This window comes from Poecilia latipinna, unplaced genomic scaffold, assembly GCF_001443285.1.
Source record: "Poecilia latipinna isolate Pla-1442-1.1 unplaced genomic scaffold, P_latipinna-1.0 Scaffold15, whole genome shotgun sequence".
Lineage (NCBI taxonomy): Eukaryota > Metazoa > Chordata > Actinopteri > Cyprinodontiformes > Poeciliidae > Poecilia > Poecilia latipinna.
The window spans coordinates 867,569-879,439 of record NW_015112631.1 but is presented as its reverse complement, the minus strand read 5'-3'; the positions used below and the strand labels follow the sequence as shown (position 1 = coordinate 879,439).

Sequence of the window (11,871 nt, the reverse complement as noted above, 5' to 3'; positions counted from 1 at the left end):
AGCCAGAAATGTCAGCGTCTGGGTGAAGAGTCTCTCTGTGAGTCAGAAGTAATGCCAGAGATGTGTGTATCTTCGCAGGTATGTTGAAGGTGTGTGACATTTTGCTCTTCCTCTGCTTCAGATGGATGCTGTGTAACAACAATAGCTCCCATCTAAAGGTGGTGTATTATGCAAAATTCACATTTTCCACATTTTATACTTTAATAAAATGTGTTTATAAAAAATAGCTGATTTATAAAAAATCGGCTAAATGGGTTTTAGCAGTAAATTAATATTTTTTGTCTGGAAAACAAACCTCCTGAATGTAACATCACAAGTCAGCAGGTGCTTCCCCTTCACCTACTGACCCCAGCCAAGCTCCGAACATTACCCATCATTAGTCCTTTAGTGCTGGAAATATTCTCCAGTTGTTTTGTAGGAGCACATTTATTTACATTTATGTTTCTTTAAAATCTCCAGCCACATGTTTCCACTGACATTTATTAGAAGGAATAAATTCACTCTGAACACAAACAGCCTCAGTAAAGTTCAGGTGAACTGAACAAACCTGGATCTGATTCCCATGGGAATAAAAAGATGATTTGGTATTTTTTTCTGTCGTTGTTGTTGCATCAGTAGAAATCTGTGTGTGTCTGTATGTGTGTGTGCAACAATGTGATCAAGAAGATGTGTCAGATCCGTATCTCATTTCCGCCATATTTATTCTGCTGTCAGCAGATCATCGGATGAAACAAACATCCGAATGGAGCCCCAGAACTCAGGATTCTGTTCATGCAGCCGTCAGTGGCTCTGTGTGTGTTTATCTGTCTGTGCTGCTCAGAAAGACGAGCTTTAACCGCTTAAATATGTTGTCCACAGCCAGTTCTCATTCTGCATTCACTACATGTAGCTGCGTTTCCGTTACAAACGTGTGCAAAGCTGTCTAAATAGACTGCCATGTTGAAAAAACAAAATCTCACAATTGCAGCATTTACATTAAATAAGAAATAACATTAAAGTCACACGTGAATAACTTTGTTCACACAATAAATCATTAAAATCATGCAGTGCCATCATTCTCCTGCCACTTCCTGTCATCTTCTTTTTGGTGGTTTGCACCAATGGTAGCATCCGGTTGGTGATCATGTGACTCGTTTGATGCAAATTAAGTGTTTCCTTGTCAGTTTTGGAAAATAAACCAATTTCAATATGGCCAACAAAACCACCACATGCTACCAGCAAAACTTTTTATTGAAAAACTAGTTGGTTTTGTTTCAAAACTGACATGTTCCCAATAAGCTAATTTGATTTTAACTTATCAAATTGCACAACTATATAATCAGCAGAAATGCAGGGAGCATTCCACAAATGTTGAACAAACACAATTTTGCAATTGTTGTGTTTCAATTAACTAAGAAATGCAATAAAAATCACACATGAATAAGTTTGTTCATGTGATAAGTCATTAAAAACATCATCCTTAAACTACTTCCTGTCGTCATCTTCTTTGTGGTTTCCACCAGTAGCAACATCCTGTTGTTGATCATGTGGCTTGTGCTAAATGCAAAAATTGTTTCCATTGCAGTTTTTCAAAATATGTCAATTTTGGTAAGACAAAAAAAACTCCACCTCATTCTAGCTCCAAACATTTTATCAGGAAATTAGAAATAACCATTTTTTTCATTAAGCAAATTTATTTTCAAAGTGTCAAATTGTGCATATATGTGAAGCATTTTCTGTGTTTCCTCTAACCATAGAATTGTGCAAATTGAAATTACCAAAAATAAACATTGCATTTTGATTTTAAAAATCTTTCTTTGGCTTTGGGAGGTAAAAGTGGAAAATTAACCTGTTGTTTGGACCAAAATAAATGTTATAGTAATTTGATTTTTTTTGCTATGTTGGAACATGATGATCAATCAATGATGATATGATGATAAATTAGGAAACCTGAGCTGCAGCTCACACTTCTGTAAATGCATTTAGCATTTCAGACACTGGAAAAATCTGGTGAGCAAATAAGCAAAAATCAAAGTCAATGTTGCTATCATAAGATCGTCTTCTATTTTTAAGTCCTGATTGAAGAAATGTAAACAAATGCAAACTGATATTGCAGCATGCTGTTGCTAAGTGATTTAATGTAGAAAGAAATAGATTTCCTCATGTTCTTGATTCACTTTTCATAACAAGACAAGAAACAAAACATAAAGACGCAGGAAAGTTACATTTAAAATGAACTTCAGAAAGTCAGAATATGGAGGCTGAATTCGGCTCCAGGCCGGGTCTCCAAGCACGCAGGATCACGCCTGAATGGCTTCGTTCCTTTAACGCGCCACTGTCGCCGCTCAGTATGGAAGCGCAGGGGTCAAAAGGTCATCAGGACAGGTTCATGTTCATGTTTGCGGTTGACATTTGATGATGAAGGAGAAGCTGCAGAAAAACAACTATCAGGACAAGAAGAAGCTTAAAGAGGCAGTATTATGTCAAATGTTCTTTTTTATACTTTACATCATATTATAAAATTATTCCCACATCAAAAACAAACTTTCCAGCTGTAAAATGCCGTGGTGGACCTAGACCCGGTGAGGAGACCTAGACCCGCCTTCGAGGCGCAGCTGTTTCCAAGCTTCTAACTCCCCACTCAGCTCCTTCAGACTAGCCAGCAGCAATTAGCAAACACCTGGTGGAGCTCCTGATCTCACTATAGGAGCTACTTCTCAGAGTAACGCTGATAAAAACATTAATAGAGAAGCCATGTTGGGATGATTTCCTGGAGGCGGAGCTTCAGAAAGAACAGGAGCTTCTTAAAGAGACAGATGCCCAAATTCAAGGCTGTAAATCAGGAAGTAAAACTTCTTTTAAATCACTGGCAGATTATTTCACTTTTAACATGGGAAAATGAAATAACCTGCCACTAGAAATAGAACTTTTCTTCAATATTAAGAAATTATTGACATAAAACAAGCTCCTTTTTCTTGCTGGAAAGTTACTTACAAGTTAGTTTTGTCATATTTCAAACATACTGAAATATTTCCACTTGAAACTAGATGAAACATAAAAAATACTTGGTAAAATTGTGTTTTTCCAGTGTACTGAAGTAATTTCAAGCATAAAACATCCAAATTTTGAGGTATTATTTTTTTATATAAGAAATTATTCTTAAAGAAAAGTTAAAATATAATTCTAAAACATAGTATAGAAACATTTTTCCAGTTTTAGGATCAAAGCCTACATGGAAAATGTGTGGGTAAAAAAACCCACATTCTTCAACCACGTTAACACTAAAAAAACACAAAATCTTCTTGAGTTTTTTTTATTTTTGATATAATTTTCAGTGCAAATGTCTTAAGACATTAAGACATTTGTAAACTAACAAGTAACTTCAGTAAGATGTGAGCTTATTTTATGTAAATAATTCCTTAACATTGATGAAAAAGTTCTGGTTCCACTTGCAGATTATTTCATGGGGAAAATGTCTTGATATATCTGAAAAAATCTGCAAAGGGAACCAGAACTTTTTAATCAATATGAAGGAATTATTGACTTAAAGCAATCTCCTGTATCTTCCTGAAAAGTTACTTGCAAATTAGTTTAGCGTACTAAGATATTAGCACTAGAAGCTACACCAAAAATACTTGGTAGGATTTTGTGTTTTTGCAGTGCAGAGCACCAGAGCTGCATCTGAACACAGTAATGATATTAGGGAGAAATAAAAATAAAAATAAAAAAACATCTGAACTTGACAGAAGACAAGATGAAAGTCCACATGTTTGGGTGAATTGAGGTGTCTCCTTCTGCAGGGGGTAATCATCCAGCAGGCTGATTCTGCACTGTAATACATTATATCTAAAGGCAGTAGACTGATGCAATTTATGTCTCAGTGTGTGTGTGTGTGTGTGTGTGTGTGTGTGCTCGGCTGCAGAGCTGTCTGCCGTGGAAGAAGACGGGGATGAATAATAAATGCAGTCTGAAGTTTAGATCCAACGTGTGTGGACTACTGAGCAGCGCCGAGGCCTTATTGCCGCCCTGCCAGGTCTGAGGGGGGATGGTTCCTTTTTTTTTTTTTTTTTTGGAGTGTTTTTTTGGGGGGGGATTGGTGTAGGGGTAATGAATTGGAAAACATATCCTCGCCCCTCCCTCCCTCTTCGCTTTCTTTTCAACCCGCGCGCCGCGCTACAGCCAGCCTGCGGCAATGCGAGCGCTGCCATGGCAACGGAGACGTGCCGAGGACCGCAGAGGGGAGGGGGCAGATCATCAATGTCTTTAGAGAGACCCCCCCGCCCCATCCCCTCACACTTCAAATCAAACCAATAGACACATAAACACACAGCCGCACTCCTCAGAGGAAATAAAATAATTAAACAAAATATAAAGAATCGAAAATCTGCAGCAGAGGAACTGAAACTCGTTTCCCACAAGAACCGCCATCTTGGTAAGTGTCCGTCTTAGCTAGCAGTTAAAAGCTACGTTAGCTAAGCTACTTTTGTTAGTTTGGCAGTGAGTACTACAGTAAATATTACTGATATTTATCTTAGTATTATACATATACTTATATATAATACACATGTGACGTTCACGTGTCAAAAGTAATCATGTTCTGTACTTAAGTAGAAGTAGATTAGGGCTGCAGCGATTCCTCGAATGATTCGAGTACTGCGATTACTAAAATTTCAAAGGAACATTAATCTGCCTCAAAGCTTTTTGTTAAATTATGTTTTTTATTTAGCGCACCGTGTTCGGCCGGGTCATTGTTTGTTTTGGGCAGCGCTCTCACTGCGCCTGAGTGACGTCCAATTTTCCAGGTTTTTATCGGTTTTTTGGGCGATCAATAAGCATCCTTCAGTTGCTTGACATGATGCGATTTTTCGGGTTACTCAATTAATCATAACAACAATCGTTAGAGTACTCGATTACTAGAATATTCTTTTATAACAGCCCTACTATAGATACTTGTATGAAAAAATATTGTAGTAAAAGTAAAAGTACAAGTTTTGGAATATACTTAAGTACAAAACAAAACTTTTACCGTCAAGAATACAAAATGACTTTGGATAAGTATAAAATATTTAAAAAGTTGTAGTCATACAAAAACACAGCATTTCTAATGCGAGGAGCGGCCATTTTGAAACGCAGAGTTGAGAGGTTCCTCCCAGTTTCCCCTCACACATTAATCTGCTGTAAAAAAACTTTCTTTCAACAATAACTTTCCTCTCGCTGTTCCTTCCATAATGGCCAGGTTCTTAGTTTGATAGGTTTTAGTTAAAGTAAAAAATGGGAAAAGGTTCAGGGGTTGTGGGTTCTTTTTAAATGTTTTACTGGTGAAAGTGAAACGGGTCAGACTCTGGGCTGAAATGCAGCCAAAGTCCTTAGAAAGACCTTCAGAAACGCTGGAGGATGATTTATCTGGACCACTTTAGGAAAAACTCTGGTTCTTTGGGAGAAAAATATAAAGAAAGATGAGACATCTAAAGACTTTTGGACATATATTTGTAATTAAAACCTTTAGTAAAAGTAATATAATCCAGACTTCATGTTTTCTAAAGCAGTTTTTGTATTTTGCAGCTGAAAACAGGCAGACTTTATTTTCTCTGTATAACATTAAATCAAAGTAAAGTTTTCTTGTTTTAGATCAGATTTTTTTTTAAATAATTTTCTTCAAATTAAAATCAGACTGCTTTTATACAGTGGATCTTTATATTTACTCCAGCAATTTTTTCAGACCAAATTTGATGAATTTCAGAAGTCCAAACCAGCAGAAAGAAACAACAAAAGATTAAATAAAACAACAATGAAATGTGCAGATATTTATCAGAACTCTAAAAAAAGTCAAATCATTTTTATGGTTATTATAAAATAGAAATAACTTTGGTAGTTGGATTAAAACAAGCTCCTATGTCTTGCTTAAGACTTTGAATTTCGTTTAGTTGCTTTTTCAGTCTACTAAGTTATTTGCACTGAAAATTAGAGTAAGAAATACTTGGTAAGACTTTATGGTTTTGCAGTGTAATCAACTAAAAGTTGCAGCACAGCTGCTGTCAGGGCCTGGAGTGTAACTGAAGTGCAGCTATTCGTCTATGTTGCCAGATATGTCAATAAGTTGAGCAATAACTGGATGTTTGAGGCGTTTTTGTTGCTGGTTCTTGTGTGTCAGCCTTAGTCCTGAAACTGAACAAACAACTTGGTTGCATACTAATGTTTCTGCCTGACGCATCCGTCTTCCTCCCTAGAAACATCTTCCCATCCTCGCTTCTCTCCCAATTATTTTCATCTGTCTGCCTCCTTCTTTGCTCCTCACGTTGCGCGTGGCAGTGATACAGCGCCGAGCCGCTGCGGTATTCGCCGCCCACCCAACCCAACGCCGCCGCCGCTGCTGCTGCTGCAGAGACAAACGGGAGTTCAGTCACTAGAGACATGAAGACGAGCAGCAAAAAGACAACATTTTACACTCTGAACTATTAAAGCTGCAGCTGCATTTACAAGAATTATATATTTTACATTTGTCATTGTATTTGGCAATCCCTGATTTACAGAAACTGCTCTGATCGCTACAGATTAAATTATATTTTGGAGCATTATGAACATAAAAGGAATAATCTGACTGTGTCCTTTTTGTGAGTTATTGGAGTTTTCTTTGCATCTCAGAGTCTGTTGCTAGGCTCACTGTGAACAAAGCAGTCAAGTCTGACATATGTTATCAAAGCAGCCCTCTTAGCAGCTTGCTGCAGTTGCCATGGAAACCCCAATGCCAGTTCCCCCCATTGTTTGGATCGCTCGATACCATGAAAGCTGTTTTTTTTTCTTAAATTTAATAGAGCCTTGGTGTATTAAAGCTGCGGTAACAGGCGGATTGGTGCAGATTGTTGGTGTGTTGCAGAATCATGCACGGATTCCTGGAACAATGCGAGTGTGTTTCATACAACTTATTTATTTATTTATTTGTGAATGTGTGAAGCTCCTTGGCTTGACCTTCACGGCGGATGCAGACAGAGATGATGCTCTGCGATGACAGAGAAGCTGGAAACGGCGATGATGGGCCAAAATAAATGATTCTGTTATTATTTATTTATTTGAAAACAGATTTATTGGATTTTTCTTTAAAAACATGCACGCACTCATGCACGCACGCACACACACACACACACACACACACACACACACACACACACACACACACACACACACACACATATCCTGCATGATGTTCAGTTGCAGCCTAAAGATGGGTTTTGCAGTTTTGAGCTCCTCTGTAATTCCATTTACTTTTAACAAATACATGAAAATCAATATTTGAAAGTAAATTTTTACATTTTTGCTCAGAAGCAATATTTTAACTCCACAACTTCCTTCAACAAAGTTTGAAACAGATTAAAAGTGCAATTTAAGAATCCACAGTATTGTGAAAATGTTTTAATTAATCCCTTGTTATATATTTATCTTCCAAGCATTCAGACTATCTTGTTGCATATTAAAGCGGTCTTGACCAGTTGCTTTCCACATGTTTTGAAGATTTTCAGGAGTATTTACTCCTGATGCTGGTTTATTTGTTTTCTGACATTTTTCATATAATTAATTTCAGTTTTTGTTGGTTGTCTTTGTACAACATTTAGAATAAGTGTAAAGAACCGATAATATTTAAAAAATTTATTTAAATGGTTGTTTCATGCTTGATTATTTAATTGTAAAATTTTGAAGTACCTCGTGTTTTATTTTGAAATTCAGGCTCTTATTTTGGGAGTATACCCTTTAGCGGAAGTAAGTCCAACTGCTCCGTTTGCTAAACATTTGATTTGCTGAGTTTAAAGTAATTTTAAACTCATGGGTGACGTCAGACACGAGGTATGTTACTTTATGACGTTTACAATGTTTGTGGACGTGTACAGGATTAATGAAAGTGAAGGTAAAGGTTTAATAAGTGATCGGCTGAACACAGCGGTGGCTGATCACCTAATTTAAACACCTGCTCTGATCAGAAAGTTGGCGTGACTGAACCGAAACACGCTGAATTTCTTATTTTACGTAAATTTCAGATTTAGCATCATTTTGACAACTTGACAGCAAAAACCAGCGATGGTCATCACTAGTTAGCAGTTTTTTTGCCCTTAGTTGGGAAATCGAGGACGGGATCTTGCACGCGTGACATTGCAACGTGTCTATAAATAAAGGTTTAATTCAAAATACTATTTTACTTACTGAGATAAGTCATATTTTCACCATGTTATTTCACATTTATAAATGCCAGAGTTCCAAACTAAATATTAATTCACAATCTAAATATTTCCCTTACTAGCTAAATGCTAGCTAACAAGCTACCATGTAGCTAAGTGGCTAAATCATTTAAAAATATTTGCCTATATTTTATTGGATATTTAGCTAGTAAGCTAAATATTTAGTTACCATCTAAATGTTTAGGTCTGAGCTAAATATTTAGTTTTCAAACTAAATGTTTGCTTCAAAATAATATAGTTATATTGCTAACTATTTTAGTTCCAAACTAAATATTGATTTTCCAAACTAAGTATCAAGTTCAAAAGCAAATATTTACTTTAGCTAAATATTTAGCTAGCAACCTAAATGTTCAGTTAGCAAGCTAAATATTCAGTTAGTAAGCTAAATATTTATTTTAAAACTAAATGTTTAGTTTTGGAATATTATTGTACTTCCTGGGATAAAATTGAATCCTCTGAATCTCCAGAGCATAGCTTCTTCTGGGTGTCTCACCTTGTCTCAGAGGAACTCTGTGATCCCGTTCGTTCAGTGATTAACCCCGGATCATTACTGAAGATCTGCAGATCAATCACTGAAACAAACGCTTCACCTTCAGGCCCCCTCAGCTGGTCCCGTACTGCTGACATTGCAGGAATATCTGCATGGCTTGCGTTCCACCTTCATCTGTCTGTGACATCCGGGTGTAAAGTTCAACATTTACATTAACGCGACATTAGACTTGCAAACCAGTATTGACATCAGCAGAGACAAAAGACGACACGTGTGATAAGTTTCCAGATTGGTAACAGAATATCAAACATCAGTGGAAGGACGAACCTCTGGATGCTTTAACTAAAAAAAATACACACCAAACTATGACGTCAGGTGTGTAAGGCCCTGCCCCCATTAGCTTAGCTAATAGCAGTGGTAGCTAACCTGCAACAGCTAATCACTGTTGCAATAAAATAAACATCAAGCCTGAAAACATAAAACTGTAATGGACTGAAAGTTCTGTGTGTTTGGGAAATGTTTGTGTGTTTTTTGGTATCGAATCCTGAAAAATATAGTAGCATTGTTGTCAGTTGCTATGGCAACGACTAAGTGTGTGTGTGTGTGTGTGTGTGTGTGTGTGGGGCATACAGAGAGCAATTAAATGTTTAGTTTGGAAATTGTTTTTTTTTAATAGTTTGGATCTACATACTGAGCAAAATATTTAGTTTGCAAACAAAGTATTTAGCTTTTAAATTAAATACTTAATTTAGAACTCTGACATTTATAAATGTAGGAATAACATGGTGAAAATATGACCTTAAAATATGAACACCAACATTTCTTTCTGTGTGACAGAGTAAATATTGCTGTTAATTTTTACTGAGTAACTTTTACCATAAATATGGAACCTTATAAACATATTTATGGATTTGCTTCCATTGTTTGTGTGTAAGAATGCATTTATTTGCAAATTTCTGACTCTGGGGAAAAAAGTTTTATTATGACTGTTGTTTTAAATGATTAAAAATAAATATATGCAGTAAAACTTAACCTCACACACACACACAAATAACATGACCTTTAATTTCATGAGTTATTCTTGAATTATTAAACAAATGTTTAATTTTCACAGAATCATTTGTGATTCTTATAAAAATTTATCACATATGGAAATCTAGTTAAATGTAAAAAGCAGCTGGAAAAGTTGTCAAATGTGAAAACGTAATTCTGTCACGTTATAGAAGTGCAGTGATCGCAGTATTAAATATTAACAATAAACCTCGAGGTCCATTCCTGAATAAAATATTGAAAATGAGCATAAATGTTCGGTTTTATGAAACAGGTGCATTAATAAAACTGTTTAAATGAATTCTCTGGGTTTTTCTGACCTCCATCCGTCTTTATAAAGTCCTGCTGTTCAGACATTTGACATGCGACTCGGCTCTGGATGTTACGTAACAGAAACAGGTCAGCAGGAGTGTCGCTTTCTCTCCTTATCCTGCAATTTACTGCTTTCCACACAGTCAGATATGGGAAACGTTTACGCATCTAAATGCTTCATAAAACATGTTTTAATTTTGTTTAATGCTTGAGTAATAGCAGCGTACTTTAATTTGGTTTCAGTGATAATAACAGCGATTTTTCAGAAAGTCTGTTGCTCCATAAGCTGACTTATGTAAAGAGGATTTAGCTGACGGCGGATTGTTGCATAAACTGAGCCTCTGTGCCTCGACTGTCCGACAGAAAACCGTCTGCTTCTTCTGGACTCCATTTCCCAGAACCACCCGGGACCACGTCTAACACCTGGCAGCGGCGTCGGCCATTTTCTAAGGTCAGAGGTGAGTAGAGTACCAAAAAACTCCCCAAGTCAGAGTATCACCACTTCAACATGGTTTTACTCAAGTAAATGTAAAAAGTAGCCAGAAATCACTCGAGTAAGAGCAAAAAGGTATTTGGTAAAAAGTCAAGTACAGAGCAACTGATCAAGTTATCAATCATTTAATATTTTAAAATGGTATAATCAGGTGGACCGAAATATAAAGTTGAGTGGAAATTTTGGTATTTTAAGAACGAAAATGACAATAATTCATATAAGTAACAAGAAATAACAAATTAAATGTTACCAAATCAGTTTCTTTCAATAAAAAACTATAGAAACTTTAACAGAAACTGCAGGAATGTGCCTGTGTCTGGTGAAGTTTTGGTTAAAACATGTTTGTTTTTCATTCAGTGGGTAGAAAATGCAGAAATTTTACTCAAGTAAGAGCAGAGATACTTTATAATAAAATTACTCAAAGTCTTGACGCTGTCAATCACCCTCCACTCTCTGGTACGCTGTTTGCTTAGCCTGTTGTGAATGCTAAGGCTGGTTAGCATAGCCACCGATTTACCTGGATTGTGCTCCGTAGTGGCTCTGTTTTTACATTATCGTTTAACTTTTCCTGTTTTACCTGGATTGTGCTCCGTAGTGGCTCTGTTTTTACATTATTGTCTAATTTTTCCTGTTTTACCTGGATTGTGCTCCGTAGTGGCTCTGTTTTTACATTATCGTTTAACTTTTCCTGTTTTACCTGGATTGTGCTCCGTAGTGGCTCTGTTTTTACATTATTGTCTAATTTTTCCTGTTTTACTGCATTTTTAGCCTGAACTCTTTCCATTGCGTCCGTCTGGCCTGGAGGTCTAAGGACAGCTTCATCTCATCTCGGTTATTTCTGAGCACTTAGCCTGATCAGATTAGCATTCAGTTATTAAATGAGCAGAGATCATGATGACTTTGCAGAGGAATGCAGAGAATCAAGGTTAGTTCAAGTTCACCAAACCACTAAGTCTGCCTTGAATCTCACTTAGTCCCGACGTTTATTACTTCCTGCTGCTCTTCTTCGTTCTGCAATGTTGTAACGAGGAAAAGAAATTAGAAGAGGGAAAAATGGAGAGATGGAAGAAGGAGAGGGAAGGCGGGGAAACTAAAGTAGAAAACAAAGAATGAAATGAAAGAAAGAAAAGGAAAAAGTGAAGAGATGTTAGAAAACGTGTTTATGTTTATCTTAAAGAATTGTCACTATATAGCTTATTCTTTTTTTCATATATTTTTAACTTATGTGTGAATATCTGTGCTTCCAGTTACAGTTGTGGTCAAAAATGTACATACACTTGTAAAAAATCATAATGTTATGGCTGTCTTGAGTTTCCAATAAG

General features: G+C 36.4%; 1 long non-coding RNA gene across 2 annotated transcripts in view; it reads left to right on the top strand.

The window, feature by feature from the left end:
- Positions 1-3,538: 3,538 nt before the first annotated feature.
- LOC106947807 (uncharacterized) overlaps positions 3,539-11,871 on the top strand; it is a 51,185-nt gene continuing 42,852 nt past the window's right edge. Inside the window, exons 1-2 of one of the 2 annotated variants that reach the window (XR_001425046.1) lie at positions 3,539-4,411; positions 10,420-10,514. This is a non-coding gene — a long non-coding RNA (uncharacterized LOC106947807). Of the gene's footprint in view, positions 4,412-7,655; positions 7,816-10,419; positions 10,515-11,871 lie in introns of those variants that run through there. The other variant, XR_001425044.1, reaches the window with a different exon arrangement.